This window comes from Quercus robur, chromosome 5 (assembly GCF_932294415.1).
Source record: "Quercus robur chromosome 5, dhQueRobu3.1, whole genome shotgun sequence".
NCBI classification, from domain to species: domain Eukaryota; kingdom Viridiplantae; phylum Streptophyta; class Magnoliopsida; order Fagales; family Fagaceae; genus Quercus; species Quercus robur.
Genome location: NC_065538.1, coordinates 24,965,867 through 24,982,352, shown reverse-complemented (window position 1 = coordinate 24,982,352; position 16,486 = coordinate 24,965,867). Strand labels below are relative to the sequence as shown.

At 35.8% G+C, this 16,486-nt stretch overlaps 1 pseudogene; it reads left to right on the top strand.

Moving 5' to 3' along the window:
• Positions 1–555: 555 nt before the first annotated feature.
• On the top strand, positions 556–15,031 carry LOC126725593 (pleiotropic drug resistance protein 1-like; annotated as a pseudogene).
• The last annotated feature ends 1,455 nt before the right edge of the window (positions 15,032–16,486 follow it).

Here is a 16,486-nt window from a genome sequence, read left to right as displayed (position 1 = left end):
GAATGAGTTTCCACAAAAAAAAAGGATTTACTAACATATGTTTTAGGGGCTTTTTTTTTTATAATAATTTTATCAAATTTTCATAAAATTTTTTCTAAAATGACCGTATAAAAAAATATACATAGATACAAATTTTGAGACTTCAAAACCACTCTTTTGTAACTCTATAAAAGGAAGAGAATGTCTATTACACACTTGCACACATAATACACACAATCTCTAAAATAAATAAATAAATAAAAAGTTCAAAACCATAACTTGAAATTACTATTTCCTTATTTTGAAATCTCAAAACTAAACCTTAATGTCACTATTTCTCTTATTTTTGGAAATTGTGTATGTTATGTGTGCATGTGCACTAAACATTTCCCAAAGGAAATTAACAAATTTGTTCAGCTTCAACACAGAGAGAAACCAGAACCCATTTCTATAATTTTGTTTTTAAAATAAAAAACCCTTTTCTGTATTTTCAGGTTCTAGTCCATAGAGCCAGAAATCTTGGCCATATTTCACGTAAATTTCCAAGAAACATTTTTTGGGTTTTAGTGGGTTTTAACTATTGTTGAGGCACCAATCTTTTGGTATAATGGAGAGTGGACAGTAGTTTTCGACTAAGCAGTTCGTCAATATGGGGGGACACTACCATGGAAGTTTTCTCGAAATCTGCGCAAGAAGATGATGAAGAAGCTCTTAAATGGGCTTCCCTACACCGGAAGGCCAGGTTCCCGAAGAGGATCATGAGAAGTTCTTGTATAAGCTCAAGCACAGCTTGGAGAGGTAACTTTAATGCCAACTTATGTAGTGTTCCGTCGATGAGTTATGCTGGCCAATCTTATAAATTTTACTATATAATTCTTATATATTGACTCTTTAAATTTGAAGTACAAAATAACAAATATCAAGAAAATTATCTATTATATTATGTTGTTGGTATGGAATAAAAAATATTCAATACCATGTTAGTTTGTGAGTATTTTATCGTAAAATTGATAGTAATTTTAGCTTTTTTTTTGGTATTAATTTCCTTTTAATATTTCACCTGAATTTTCAGTAATGGTTGCCTTTTTTTGTGTGGATTTCTTGGACTTGGAATTGCTATTCCCAAAAGTGATGTCCGTTTTGAGCATTTGAATATTGAGGCAGAAGCTAATGTTGGAATCCGAGCTTTGCCTACGTTCTTGAACTTCTTTGTTAACATAATGGAGGTAACTACGCATAAATAAATACACCATTTGTTAGTATTCTACAAATATTGATGCTTTTTTTTTTTTTTTTTAAATTATTATTATGTGAGTCACATAGTCACATTGTCTTTCAATTTAAAGAGTTTCTTGAATTATCTCCACATTCTTCCAATTAAAAAGAAACATTTTCCTATCCTTCAAGATGTTAGTGGAGTTATCAAGCCTAGCAGGTGAGAAGGCTGCCCTTTTTACAATTGTCAAAATGAACTCTTGCTGTTTGATATTTTTCCTCTTAACGTTCCTTTTCAGGTTAGAACTTCTATTATCCACCTCTAACATGGTTTATGCGTTTCACATAGAATGATATTACTGTTGGGTCCTCCAAGTTCGGGAAAGACCATGCTCTTGTTGGCTCTAGCTGGAGAGCTTGATCCTGACCTAAAGGTATTTGACGTTTTTGAATTCTTACCATTGCATATTCTAATTTTCTTCCGTACATCAAGGGATTAAGTACAAATTCTTGTTCAGTTTTCCAGGAAAGTGACTTATAATGGCCATGAAATGCATGAGTTTGTTCCACAAAGAACTGCTGCATATGTCAGTCAACGTGACCTTCATATTGAAGTAATGACTGTAAGGGAAACTTTGGCCTTCTCTGCAAGATGCCAAGGGGTTGGATCACGTTTTGGTTAGTTAATTTACAGGATTATTGTGTTCCTTTTTCTTCTTTTTACATTTCCTTAATTGTACTTCTGAGGAAGTAATCCAATGATTTTTGTTATTTAAGCTTGACTTTTTTTTTTTATTACTCACCTTCCCTTTTTCTTTTGCCACTGCAGAGATGCTAGCAGAGCTAGCAAGAAGAGAGAAAGAGAAAAATATTGAGCCTGATCCTGATCTTGACATCTACATGAAGGTAGGATGAAATCTATTGTCAATTTCTACATTTGGAAATTGTAGCACTAAACTTATTTTTTTTAATAAATATAATTGAAACTTGAAAACTAATTAAACTTGTTTACATTGAGAAGGGTATGCGCCTCTCTAGATTGAAGATAATCTCATAGATGGACTATTATTTATATAGATAAGTAGGAATCTGTCCTTTCACTTTCTCCCTTGTAAATTTCACCTTTATATGATAAAATTATGTTCAAATCAAAATCAAGCAAAACCAAACTTTTCTGTCCTGGTTTCATAGCTTTCTTAAAATATGGGTTGTCATTTTATCTCATTCTATTTATTTGTTTCTGCTAATCTAGGCAGTGGAAACAAAAGGGCAGGAGGTAAATGTGGTGACAGATTATATTATAAAGGTAAAATAACAGAAACTTGTTAAATTAAATACAAAATAGTTTAGAAATTATCATAATAGTCCACTTTTATTCATTTATCCACCTTTTTCTCAGGTTTTGGGATTAGAAGTCTGTGCAGATACCTTAATAGGGAATCAAATGCTAAGGGGAATATCTGCAGGGCAATGGGTAAAAGAAGCGAGTTACAATGGGTAAAGTCAAATTTGTAGTTCATATATACAAAGTCAAATTCTCTCTGCAACTGTATAAATAATATCTAATAATTAAATTACAGGTGACATGTTGGTTGGACCATCTAAAGTGTTATTCATGGATGAAATTTCTACTGGTTTGGATAGCTCAACAACTTTTCAGATTGTGAATTCGATCAAGCAATATGTTCACATTCTCAATGGAACTGCTGTCATCTCCCTCCTCCAGCCAGCACCAGAGACTTATGATCTTTTCGATGACATTATTCTCATCTCTGATGGTCAGATTGTATACCAGGGTCCCTGTGAACAAGTGCTCTAATTTTTTGAATCAATGGGCTTTAAATGTCCTGAGAGGAAAGGCGTGGCCGACTTCCTGCAAGAAGTGAGTTTGAATAAAGGTTTTCTTTTTTCTTTTTTGGTCTCATATATGCTAATAGTATTATTATCTTCTAAAGAGATAAGCTTTACAAGTAGGATCTCATATTTGGATTCATGTATAACCAATTTATAGGTGACTTCAAGGAAAGATCAGGAGCAGTACTGGGAACAGAAAGACAAGCCCTACAATTTTGTAACTGTCAAGGAATTTGCTGAGGCGTTCCAATCATTCCATGTGGAACAGAAACTCGTAGATGAACTTGCAACTCAGTTTGACAAGGCTAAGAGCCATCCAGCTGCTTTGACAACAAGAAAGTATGGTGTCGAAAATGGGGAGCTGCTGAAAGCTTGCTTGTCAAGAGAAATCTTGCTCATGAAGAGGAATTCATTTGTCTACAAGTTCAAATTCATTCAAGTAAGTCTAGCTTTATTGTATTTTTAAAAATTTTCTTTTCTATATCAAATTTCATTATACATTAATATGGTTTAATATAAACTTTTTCTTTTTCTTTTCTACTTTTAGCTTATGTTAATGGCAATGATTGCTATAACAATTTTCCTACGGACTGAGATGCACCGAAATTCATTGACTGATGGAGGAATCTATAACGGTGCTTTGTTCTATAGTGTTGTTGTCGTCATGTTTAATGGTGCAGCTGAGATTAACATGACTGTTGCAAGGCTTCCTGTTTTCTTCAAGCAAAGGAAGCTCCTATTCTACCCTCCATGGGCATAGTCTCTCCCTTCATGGATCATCCAGATTCCTATCACATGCGTAGAAGTTGCTGTCTGGGTATTCATCACCTATTATGTCATTGGCTTTGATCCAAGTGCTGGAAGGTAAAAGATAAAGAATAAAAGTAAAATAAAATCATGCTACTTTATTGTTAACTTACAAAGATATGTTTCACATTTTTTTTTTCTATTTAAAATTATATATTTACTCTTGTTCATATTGCAGGTCTTTTAGGCAGTACTTTCTGCTTTTACTTGCTAACCAAATGGTTTCTGCATTATTTCGCTTTATGGGGCAATTTGTAGGGGGGATGTGATTATTTCCAGCACATTTGGATCATTTGCACTGATCATGTTGATTGCAATGGGTGGCTTTGTCCTGTCAAGAGGTACAATTTAATAAGTAGGGATACTAATAAAAAAAGTCTTTTCTATTATTATCAGATAAAATCTTTTCTAATGCTTCTTATTTCATTGCGTACTCCCACAGAGAACATAAAGAAATGGTGGATATGGGGTTACTGGGCATCACCAATAATGTATGTACAGAATGCTATAGTTGTTAACGAGTTTCTTGGGAAGAGTTGGAGACATGTAATTTCTTAAATTGGCCATTATAAACTTTTTTTTTTTCAAAATCTCTTAATAATTGTTTGACATCTGAACCTGTTTTTCTACTAAAGGTTCTCCCAAACTCAACAAAATCACTAGGAATTGAAGTTATGAAGTTCCGTGGATTCTTTCCACATGCATATTGGTATTGGATAGGAGTAGGGGCATTAATTGGATTTATATTACTTTTCAATGCTGCCTACACTCTGGCTTTGACTTATCTCAATCATGAGCGCCTTTACCATATCCATTTCAAGGCATACAAGTGAGAGGTTATGTGCTAATGTTGTCTTAAAACTTTCGCAGCATTGGGAAAGCCACAGTTTGTTAAATCAGAAGAACCTCAAAGCAATGGACAAGATTACAGATCTAGAGGAAATAACTCAAGTCACCAAACGAGCATAGGTGAAATATATCTTACAATGCATGCTTGTTTGTGTGTGTTCTTGTATTATTTAATTTAATTATTTTATGTTATTAATCTTAATGCCAATCGAATTCTGTTGACCAGCAGAGAATGGATATGAAATTAGGAGGAGCAGTATTACCTCTAGCCCTTCATCTACTAGCATAGATGCTTCTGTAGAGGTCAAGCAGAACAGGAAAAGAGGAATCATTCTTCCATTTGACCAACATACCATCACCTTCAATGAAATAATGTACTCTGTTGACATGCCACAGGTAAATTGTAACATAAAATATAAACATTTTGGAAATGATATAGCTTCCTGTTTCAGCCTTTCAAATTTTTGTTGTACAAGCTATGATACCTATTTGTTTGAAAATAAATGTGCAGGAAATGAAGAATCAAGGCGTTACTGAGGATAAATTGGTGCTCCTTAAGGGTGTGAGTAGTGCATTCAGGCCAGGAGTTCTCACAGCACTGATGGGTGTAAGTGGTGCTGGTAAAACAACTCTGATGGATGTACTGTGGTAGAAAAACTGGTGGATATATTGATGGTAAGATCACAATTTCTGGGTATCCAAAGAAGCAAGAAACATTTGCTAGAGTTTCTGGATACTGTGAGCAAAATGACATCCACTCTCCTCATGTAACTGTCTACGAGTCCTTGATCTACTCGGCATGGCTTCGCTTATCCCTTGATGTCAATTCTCAAAAAAGGAAGGTTGGTATGGAAAACTAAAAAGTAATTCTGGCATTGGGTTTCTACCATTTGTTTGATTGCAACGCTCAGATATTACAAGGCAAGTCATTTGTTAGTGAGGAACCAGCAATTTTGTTTTGTTCACAAAATAGTTCATGGTAGCTGAGTAAAGTGTTGTGAATGCTGATTTTGTATTCATGTATTGTAGTATAGGCTATTTTACAGTTAAGCATCTCTGAATGGTAAATAATTTTAGTCAAATACAAGCAGATTGAATATTTCACCAGCTTGTTCTGCTGTTTTTTGGAAATGAAAAATGGTTGCAGATGTTTGTTGAGGAAGTTATGGAGCTTGTGGAGCTGAAACCATTGAGGCAGGCATTAGTCGGGTTGCCAGGTGTGAATGGTCTCTCAACTGAGCAAAATAAGAGGCTAACAATTGCAGTCGAGTTAGTTGCCAACCCCTCCATAATTTTCATGGATGAGCCAACCTCAGGGTTGGATGCTAGAGCAGCGGCTATTGTTATGAGAACTGTGCGGAACACCATTGACACTGGAAGAACGGTTGTGCACACCATCCATCAGCCAATCATTGACATATTTGAAGCTTTTGATGAGGTGAGAAATACTAATAAATTAGAATGGTTGGAACTTTTGTACATATTCTCTTCTGTATAAGAGAAAGACATGTTTAACATGACATTGCAGCTATTCCTAATGAAGCGTGGGGGACAAGAGATATATGTAGGGCCATTGGGTAGCCATTCTTGCCATTTAATCCAGTATTTTGAGGTATGATGTTACAGAATGTCAGGAAATATATAGAGTCAAACTTTTAACTCTAGATCTTAATCCTTCTGAATATTTGCTAATACAAGTACGTCTCTTTTCTTTTAGGGAATAGGAGGAGTAAGTAAAATTAAAGATGGTTACAATCCAGCAACTTGGATGTTGGAAGTTACTTCATCAGCACATGAACCAACTTTGGGAATTGATTTTGCTAATGTGCACAGAAATTCAGAGCTGTATAGGTAGATCTATTTATATACTACCTGACTAAATTATAAGATCAAATCTTTGTCCCTACACATAGATTAAAACTACCCATATATCTTTTTCATAGCTATGTTGGTTTTTTTTTTTTTTTTTTTACAAATCCTGTACAACTGAATGGCATATATTTCAGGAGAAACAAAGAACTTATTGAACAATTGAGCATATCTACTACTGGATCGAAGGAGCTCTATTTCCCTACTCAGTATTCACAATCAGATTTCACCCAATTCATGGCTTGCTTATGGAAACAACATTGGTCATATTGGCGCAACCCACTATACACTGCTGTAATACTTATCTTCACAGTTGCCATAGCCCTGATGTTCAGGATGATGTTTTGGAACCTTGGCTCAAAAATGTAAGTTACAACTGCGGAACAAAGAACTATATAATTGTGCAAATTCCTTCAATTTCTTCAAGAATTTGAATTAACTTTTGACATCAATAAATACAAGACAAAGCAACAAGATTTGTTTAATGCAATGGGTTCCATGTATGCTGCTGTTCTCTTTATTGGTGTTAGAAACTCTAATTCAGTGCAGCCAGTGGTGGCTGTTGAACGAACAATCTTCTATAGGGAAAGAGCAGCTGGGATGTATTCAGCATTGCCCTACGCATTTGCTCAGGTAATAACTATTTGTCGGGCTTTTCTTCCCTTAGTTATTCTCTTAAATACGTTAAGAAAGACTTAACATTTTGATATGATCAGTAGATTTGTATGGTTAAAATTGCTTTTAACATGATACTTTACTTTTGTTTAATTATGCAATTTTCATCTTTTATTGCAGGTTCTTTTTGAAGTTCCGTATGTTTTTGTACAGGCTATGGTCTATGATAGTTTTTAGACCCCTTAAACAATCGATTAAACCTAAGTAATTAGCCAAGTTGTTACTTAGTCCAATTAAACAAGTCTAGATTATCACAATATAAAAGATCAAATCATGCAAAACAGCGGAAAATAAATAACACAAGATATGATCACCCAGGAAACCAAACTGGTAAAAACCTGAGGAGGATTTGACCTAACTATCCTCAAGGTAAACTTGAATCCACTATCTTGAAAGAATCGAAGTTCATACAATAAGACTTACAAGCCCCCACACTCGACTTCTTATTGCTAACAACCAGTAAAACTTACTGACACGACCACGTGCAAACTCCAAATCCACGGACTCTTTCTTTCTTGGATTTACCACCAGCTACAAGCACACCCGCTTGTGTTTTATTTAAGCTTCAATGGCAGCAACTGAATTGATCATCAAGGCGTCGATAAATCTTCTCCTTGAAAACCCTAAATTTGTGTAAAGGAAAGCTCCTCTAGATCTCACAAGAGATTTACATAAACCTCAAATATGAGCAACACTAAAACGTGGCTAAGGTTTGCCTTTTATATTTAGGACAAATAAGAAACCTTAAAAACGTTTTAAAACAACTAGGGCTGAGTTGGACGAATCTGCAGAAAAGTATTCTGCCCGAGCTTCGATCGATCGAGCTAGGCCGAAAGGCACAAGGCTTCCTGCTTTAACTCGATTCCAACTTTACATTGACACACAACTTTGAGCTAGTTTTAAACACTTCTAAACACATTGTTTTGATCATGATTTGCCAACAATACACATTAGAGTTCTAAATACATAAAATCCTAAACTTTAGAACCTAACAAACTCCCCCTTTGGCAATCCGTGACAAAACACAACTTAGAAACTCAAAATTTACAAAACAAAAAGCCCTTTACAAAATAATGCTCATAAACCAAATTCAATCCTAACTACTATCCATCAGTTGCAAGTGTAGACAGCAGCTCAATTGAATCAACCTGTATATTTCCTGAAATACTAAACAAAATGCATAACCACATGTGTGGAAACAGTACAAGTAAACAAAATAACTTCTTGATTTCAAACAACACACAAATAAAGACATATATCAATAAATAACTCATAAATATAAATCAATAAGCAATTTGAAACAAGGAACAAATAAAGTACCAATCAAAACATAAAACTCCCCCTAACAAGAATATCCCATCAAAAACAAGGTAAGAGCTAAAAATGCATAAGTACAAAGTGAAGCACTTAGATACAATCTAAAACTCCACAAGCTCCAACCAAAAACAAATAAACTCCCCCTGAAAACAAAAACCCTACAAAGTACTCCCCCTTTTTGTGACGGAATGCCAAAGGGCAAACAAGCTATCCATCATCAAAAGGGAGGTGGTCTAAACTGCGCCAACTCTGCACGCAAGGCACGGATCTCATCAAGCACGTCCACCAAAATCTGTCCTTGAGCCGCCTGAACGGTCAAGACATGATCCAACGTGCGACAAATGTCTGAATCATCTGAAGCAGTCGGTGGAGGAACATCAGTATCAGCAGCAGCACCTGAAGTCTCAGCAGCAGCAGTACCTGTAGAAGAGGGAGGAGGGGGAACACCACTAGATGACGCACCTTTAGGACGAGAAGGAGCAACTCTCAACTGAGCAGCCCTCTGACGAAGAAAGGTGGCACCTATGGGAGCAATCACATGAACAGGCTCACCAAACGGAAAACCATCTAGACCTAAGTAGAGCAAAATCCTATGAATGAACATAGGATGAATCAGTGCATGCCCTACGGTAGAACTCTTATGAATCTCGTTCAAAGAACGAATGAACAAGTGAGGAAAACTGATAGACGCTCCAGAAACAAAGGCATACAAAAAACACACATCGCTCTAAAGAGATGGTGTGGAAGTGAGAGATAGGCCACAAGGAATGACACGCAATCCGAAAGAAGAGATAGGTCGTCTCGATAAGCTCAGCGGACATGATCTGAGGATCAGAACCCCACTGGATAGATGACTCAATGATGTAAGACATGACAACATCTAATGAGGGTGACTCATCATAGGGATAGTTAGCATCCCGAACAATCGGCACCCCAAGAGCCTCAGCCACTACTCGAGGGGTAATGGTGAACTCTACACCTCGTATCCAACTCCTAACTAGGGTGTTGGAATCATAGATGTGGCAAGAGAGGTTCGAGAAGAACTCTCTAATCAGGGCGGTCAGGGGTGGATGATCTATCTCTAAGAGAGGCAACCAACCTCTAGACTCAAAATTGGCCCTAATAGCCGGATCAAGCGCATCTAATATAACAGCTCGCTCAGACCAGATCTTACGCTTACAGTTCAAAGTGTCATAGGCTTCTCTACACTTATCATTCTTAAACAGCGCAACCCTAGTGGGAGACTCAGAGGAAGTGGAAGTGGTCCTATGGGCTCTAGTTTTCCTAGGCATGGTGCTAAGATAAGGATCGAAACACAGAGCGAAAGAACAAAAACACAAAACCAAAACCAATGGCAGACTGCAAGTTAGCACAAAAACAGAATATAGAATAAAAATCTATATGATGCATGAACAAGTTTAAATGTCATGATGCATGTTTTAATGCAGCGAATTAAGTCCAAAAGGTTCAAATTACAAAATTGGTTTGAACATTAAGATTTTTAACACAAAAACCCCAAAATTTGGAAAACCACTTGATCAATTTGAAAAATATTGACGAATTGATCATTACACATGATATAATAACAAAAATAATAACCAAATACATCAATTGGATAAGTCAATTTCATCAATTTAAGCTAATTTGACAAAATCCCCAATTCGGATCAAATTCAAAACCCTAGAATTTTCAAGTTTTCAAAAACCACAAAATTGATCAAATTAAACTATAGGGAACATCATTATAGCATCATAGCACAAAAACCCATTGATCAATTTCACAAGAATAGGTTCGAATCATCAAAAACCCCAATATGTTGAAAGTGTCGAAAATACCCATGATAATGCATGAAAAATGCATGAAATCAAGAAATAAACTTGAAAAAGAAGGGCAAAAGTGACTTACCGGCTTCCAAGGACAAAAACCTTGCAAAAATCTTGAAGGAAAACGATAAAAAATGGATGGTGGAGCCTAGAGCCAACGCGGAGAGAGAGAAAAGTTGAAAATAATTTGAAAAGTAACTTTGAAAAAGTCCAATTCTGCCTTTTTGAAAAACCTGATTCACGAGTTTCGATCGGTCGAAAATTAGCCTCAATTGGTCGAAACAGATAGAGACTCCCTCTCTCAAATTTTAAAAAAAATTTCGATTGGTCGAAAAACAGATTGGACCGATCGAATTAGGCAGAGGCTCACCATATTTTTGAGGAAAAAACACAAATTTTGAAAAACAAGATGATTTAACTCAAGGCATTGAAACTTAAGAACAAAAATGCATGAGTATGAGATGATATGATTTTCAAATCAAGAATTTTAAGCCCAAAATTCCCAAAAGCAAAATTTCTTGCATTCTCCACAAAGTTTCAAGCAACAAATTAAGTTTGTACATAATTCAAAGTATTTGCAATAACTTGATTGGTCAGACCATAAACACACACAATAACATGTACAATGTTTAGCAAAGAGTAACTCGTGTAGTGTGTGCGATTAGCAAAAACTTGAGATACATGTGAGGTGATATGTGAATGACAATCAATCACAAAGTCTACAAAATTCATCACAAAGAATTTAAAAGAGACTATCACCTAAAGAGTTACATCATATAACTCCCACATCTCCTAGATCATAAGCTTGCAATCATGTAAGTTTCTTGTATTTATGCCTCATAATATACATTCCAATTTTAAGTTATGTGAGTTTGGCATCAAGCCTAATAGTACACACCAATTTTGATTTTAAGAATTAAGTAATTTAACCTGAGGCTTCACCTTATGTTCTTTTTGTGCATGTGCTACACTTCCTCGAGTACAAAATCTTATGATATGCACTAAGGTGTTCATGATTGGCTAGTGAACAGTTGTGAGATGGTTATTTATGCCTTTCTCTAAAAGTTCAAGTCCAACATTTAAAAACATGTGACTTCAAGATTAAGACATAATAATAAAAAACCATAAACATCTTTCCCACACAACATGCACTACAAATCTTCAACTAGTAAAGTGCAATAAATAAGCTCATCAAAACTAAACAAGGTACAAAAGACATTTTATGTGAAAATAAATTGACCAACCTTGTTCTCAAAAACCAAGAAGAATAGTGCAAGACAAAATTTGCTTTTTTTATTTATTTTTTTTTTATTTTAATAAAAATAAAAAACACCTAGAATGAAATGTATGAATGTTATGCTATGCAAATCCTAAAAAAAAAAAAAAAAAAAAAAACCAAAGAACAATGGTCACAAAGGGTAGAGCAAATGAAACATAAGGACCATGTCAGAAAGACTCAGTTAGGTCGAGTCTTTTGCATCCAAAATCTTTTAGATGCACCACGAGCATTGGAGTTCTTATTAACTTGAGAATGATTACCAACTCCAGGATTGGAATAAAGGTTTAAAGCCTTTACCAAATCACCAATAAGTACCATAGGATCAAGTGCTTGAGGCACATGTACTTTTGGTTTGTTTGCTCTCTTAGCAGCTTGCAGCTCGTAGCAATTTAGACGGATGTGTCCAGACTTTCCACAAAAGTGACAAACCCATGTAGGTTTATCATGTGTCTTGTCCTTAGATAGGGTAGGCTTCTTAGCCTTAGATTCTTTCAGATCAACCCTAATCTTCCTAGATGATGAACCTTCTAAGGGTTTAGCAACCTCACTCACAGAGGGTTTGACAGTTTCACTCACTATCTCACTCACTGAAGGTTCAGAAGAAGAAGATGAAGGAACAAACTTAGTGGAATGGGGAGCGGACACAGAGATGCTATCAACATAACCTAATCCAGTTTTGTTAGAAGACGACTTTTGAACACTCAACATTTGATCAAGTTTAGAATTAGCAGATCTAGCAACAGATAAATCAAGTTCTAAAGATTTAACTTTATCAAGCAAAAGCATGTTTTCAGTTTTCACATTGTTCAAAAGATCATTAGCATCAAACAATTTAACAAGCAAATTTTTCTTTTCAAGCTCAAGGGATTCAATTTTCTTCAAGCCAAGTTCAACATTCTTAGCATCCTTTGCAGCAACTTTGCGAAGTTTGTTATAGGCCTCTTGAAGATTTGCATCTTCAAAGAGTTCCCCATCAGAAGGGTTCTCTTCAACAGATATGCTCTTATCAACTACAGCAGTAGCAGTGAAAGCAATGAAGTTTCCATCCTCATCACAATTAGACTCATGATCAGAAACTTCACCATCACTAAGGGTTACAACCATAGCCTTACTCTTAGACTTTAAATAGGTTGGACATTCAGATTTCATGTGTCCATACCCTTGACATCCAAAACACTGAGAGCCCAAGGAATTATTGGAAGATTGACCTACTCTTTCTCTAGGCTTATCATTGTTGTTAACCTTAGTGGGATCATGCTTCCTAAAATTTCTAGGTTCAGCAGTGTTTGTGCCTCTTGCCTTTCTATTGCTATTCCTGAGAAAGTTTCTAAAGTTCTTGGCAAGATAGGCAATCTCTGTAGCAGAGAGCTCATCATCAAATCCACCACCTTCAACATCATCAACTGACTTAAGAGCCATTGATTTAGATTTGGTAGTTTTGGGTAGATCCAACTCATAGGATTGAAGAGATCCTACAAGTTCATCAACAAGGATGGAGTCCACATCCTTGATTTCAGTAATGGCAGTCACCTTGGGTCTAAAGTTTTCAGTCAAAGATCTAAGAATTTTCCTAACAATTTTAGGTTAATCATAGATTTCACTCAAGTTAAAAGCAGAATTAACAATATCATTCAATTTAGCATAGAATTCATCAAAAGATTCATCATCAGACATCCTAATGCTTTCAAATTTAGAAGTCAATTGTTGCAATTTATTTATTTTGACAGCCTTTGTGCCTTCATGCACAGTCTGGAGGATATTCCAACGGAGTTCCACACCCTCTCATTAATGGATTTCAGGAATGTTTTCATCCTTACTTTCCAGTAAGCATAATTATTCCCATCAAAGTGAGGAGGAATAACTAGAGAGTGTCCGTGTTCCATGACAACAGGGGTCAAGGATCAGCTCAGTGATCAAATGATCAACAACAAAAGAGCTACTCGCTCTGATACCACTTGATAGTTTTTAGACCCCTTAAACAATTAATTAAACCTAGGTAATTAGCCAAGTTGTTACTTAGTCCAATTAAACAAGTCTAGGTTGTCACAATATAAAAGATCAAATCATGCAAAGCAGCGGAAAATAAATAACACAAGATATGATCACCCAGGAAACCAAACCGGTAAAAACCTGGGGAGGATTTGACCTAGTTATCCTCAAGGTAAACTTGAATCCACTATCTTGAAAGAATCGAAGTTCATACAATAAGACTTACAAGCCCTCACGCTCGACTTCTTATTGCTACCAACCAGTAGAACTTACTGACACGACCACGTGCAAGCTCCAAATCCACGGACTCCTTCTTTCTTGGATTCACCACCAGCTACAAGCACACCCGCTTGTGTTTTCTTTAAGCTTCAATGGCAGCAACTGAATTGATCATCAAGGCGTCGATAAATCTTCTCCTTGAAAACCCTAAGTTTGTGTAAAGGAAAACTCCTCTAAATCTCACAAGAGATTTACACAAACCGCAAATATGAGCAACACTAAAACGTGGCTAAGGTTTGCCTTTTATACTTAGGACAAATAAGAAACCCTAAAAACGTTTTAAAACAACTAAGGCTGAGTTGGACAAATCTGCAGAAAAGCATTCTGCCCGAGCTTCAATCGATCGAGCTTAAGCTTCGATCAATCGAGCCAGGCCGAAAAGCACAATGCTTCCTGCTTTAACTCGATTCCAACTTTACGTTGACACACAACTTTGAGCTAGCTTTAAACACTTCTAAACACATTGTTTTGATCATGGTTTGCCAACAATACACATTAGAGTTCTAAATACATAAAATCCTAAACTTTAGAACCTAACAGTCTATGTTATTTTTGTATATGTATTGATTGGATTTGAATGGACTGCTGCTAAATTCTTCTGGTATCTATTCTTCATGTATTTCTCACTATTGTACTTCACCTTCTATGGCATGATGACTATCGCCGTGACCCCAAACCTCTACATTTCTTCCATAATTTCCACTGCATTTTATTAAATATGGAATCTCTTTTCTGGATTCATAGTCCCACGACTTGTAAGTTTTTCCACCTTATTTCAATTGTATTCCTATTTTTTATTCCTCCTCTCTCCTTTACAGATGTCAGATATTACATATTACTAATATTTTTTCCTTGTTCTTTTATTTTCGTACCTTGTCAACAATAGAGGATCCCTATTTGGTGGAGATGGTACTCATGGGCATGTCCACCAGCTTGGACCATGTATGGGTTGGTTGCATCACAGTTTGTAAGAGACTATTTCGGTTTCAATCATGATTTCCTAGGGGTGGTTGCAGTTGTCATTGTTGGGTTTGGAACACTCTTTGCATTCATCTTTGCTGTAGCTATTAAACTGTTCAAATTCCAAAGGCAGTAGGTGCAAAGATTTGAAATATCATGGGAGAAGATTAAAATGAAGAACGGAAGGGATTAACTCGGTCACTAAGACCTATGTCCACAACAACAAAAACCAAAGGGCTACATATTTCATTTAATTGATACAAGTTACAAGGGAGCACAGATTTATATTAGAATTTACATAGTTTGAATATATGTTTAGCATTATTTCATGCATATTTTGAATTTGAATTCCATTGCAAATAACCCTGATTTATTTATTTATTTACTCTATGCAACCATCTCCTTGATTTCATCTTCAATTTTTGGAAAGGGTTAAGTTAGTAGAAATGATCAAGTTGTGCCTATCTACCAAAAAACAAAAAGATTTTTGGAGATGAAATAATCCTTTATTTTCTAAGCACCCCTCAAACTTTCCGACAGTCCCCTCAAGATGGACATCCAATAAAATTGGTGAAAAGTCTATGTTTTTATTGGTTTTATTCAGTTACAAATTTGTATGTATTTTGTTTAATAATTTTAACGTATCTTTTCAGGACTTAATTGTATTTGGGGTAGAATGTACTTGAGCTCCATTCAAAATCATCTCGCAACCTCAGGCGACTTGTTCTCTCCACGAGTGGAAAAAAGCCAGTATCAGAGTGCTGACTAGGCAAGTTGCGACCATCTTGCAACCAGCCAAGTTGCGACAAGGTCCCGAGTTGCACAATCAGTGTTCTTTGTTCTCTGAACTTTTTCTGTCCACGGTGCTACTGCCAGCACACACATTCTAAGCTGGTGTGCATGGCTGGGACTTCTGATAAGAATAACACCTATTCCCACACATCATTCTAATCATCGTTAAAAACACCTTTTTGTAAGAAAATAGAGAGCTTTAGGTTTTGAGCCAAAAACACTCTTCATCTCTTTTCCATCTCTTTCATTTATTGATTGAGATTTATATTCCCTTCATCTCACACCAATACACGGAACCTTGTAAGTTGTGAGTGAAGCTTTGAAAACTTTGGAAGCCATATTCAAAATCCATTATTTTAGGTGGTTTTCCATTGGTACTTTAATGGAAAATGAAGTGACACAAGTAACTTTCAAGTTTGGAAAATGAAGAGACTTGCATAAAACTCTAGATCATGTTAAATTATGGCCCTAATATATGAAGTTTTTGTTTGAATTTGACTTGCAACTTGCAAGAACTGAAAAATCAAGGTGTTGAAGAAAATAGATTGGAGCTGCTAAATTAAGGGTGTGAGTGGAGCTTTTAGGCCGTGTGATCTTGCAGCTCTAATGGGTGTTGGTAAAACCACTTTGATGGATGTGCTAGCTGGTTGGAAAATAGGTGAATATATTGGGGGAAATATAATAATTTCAGGAAACCCATAGAAGCAAGAAACAGTTGCTCGGATTTCTGATTATTGTGAACAAATTGACAGCCACTCCTCCTTATGTTATGGTTTATGAATCATTTCTATACTCAACT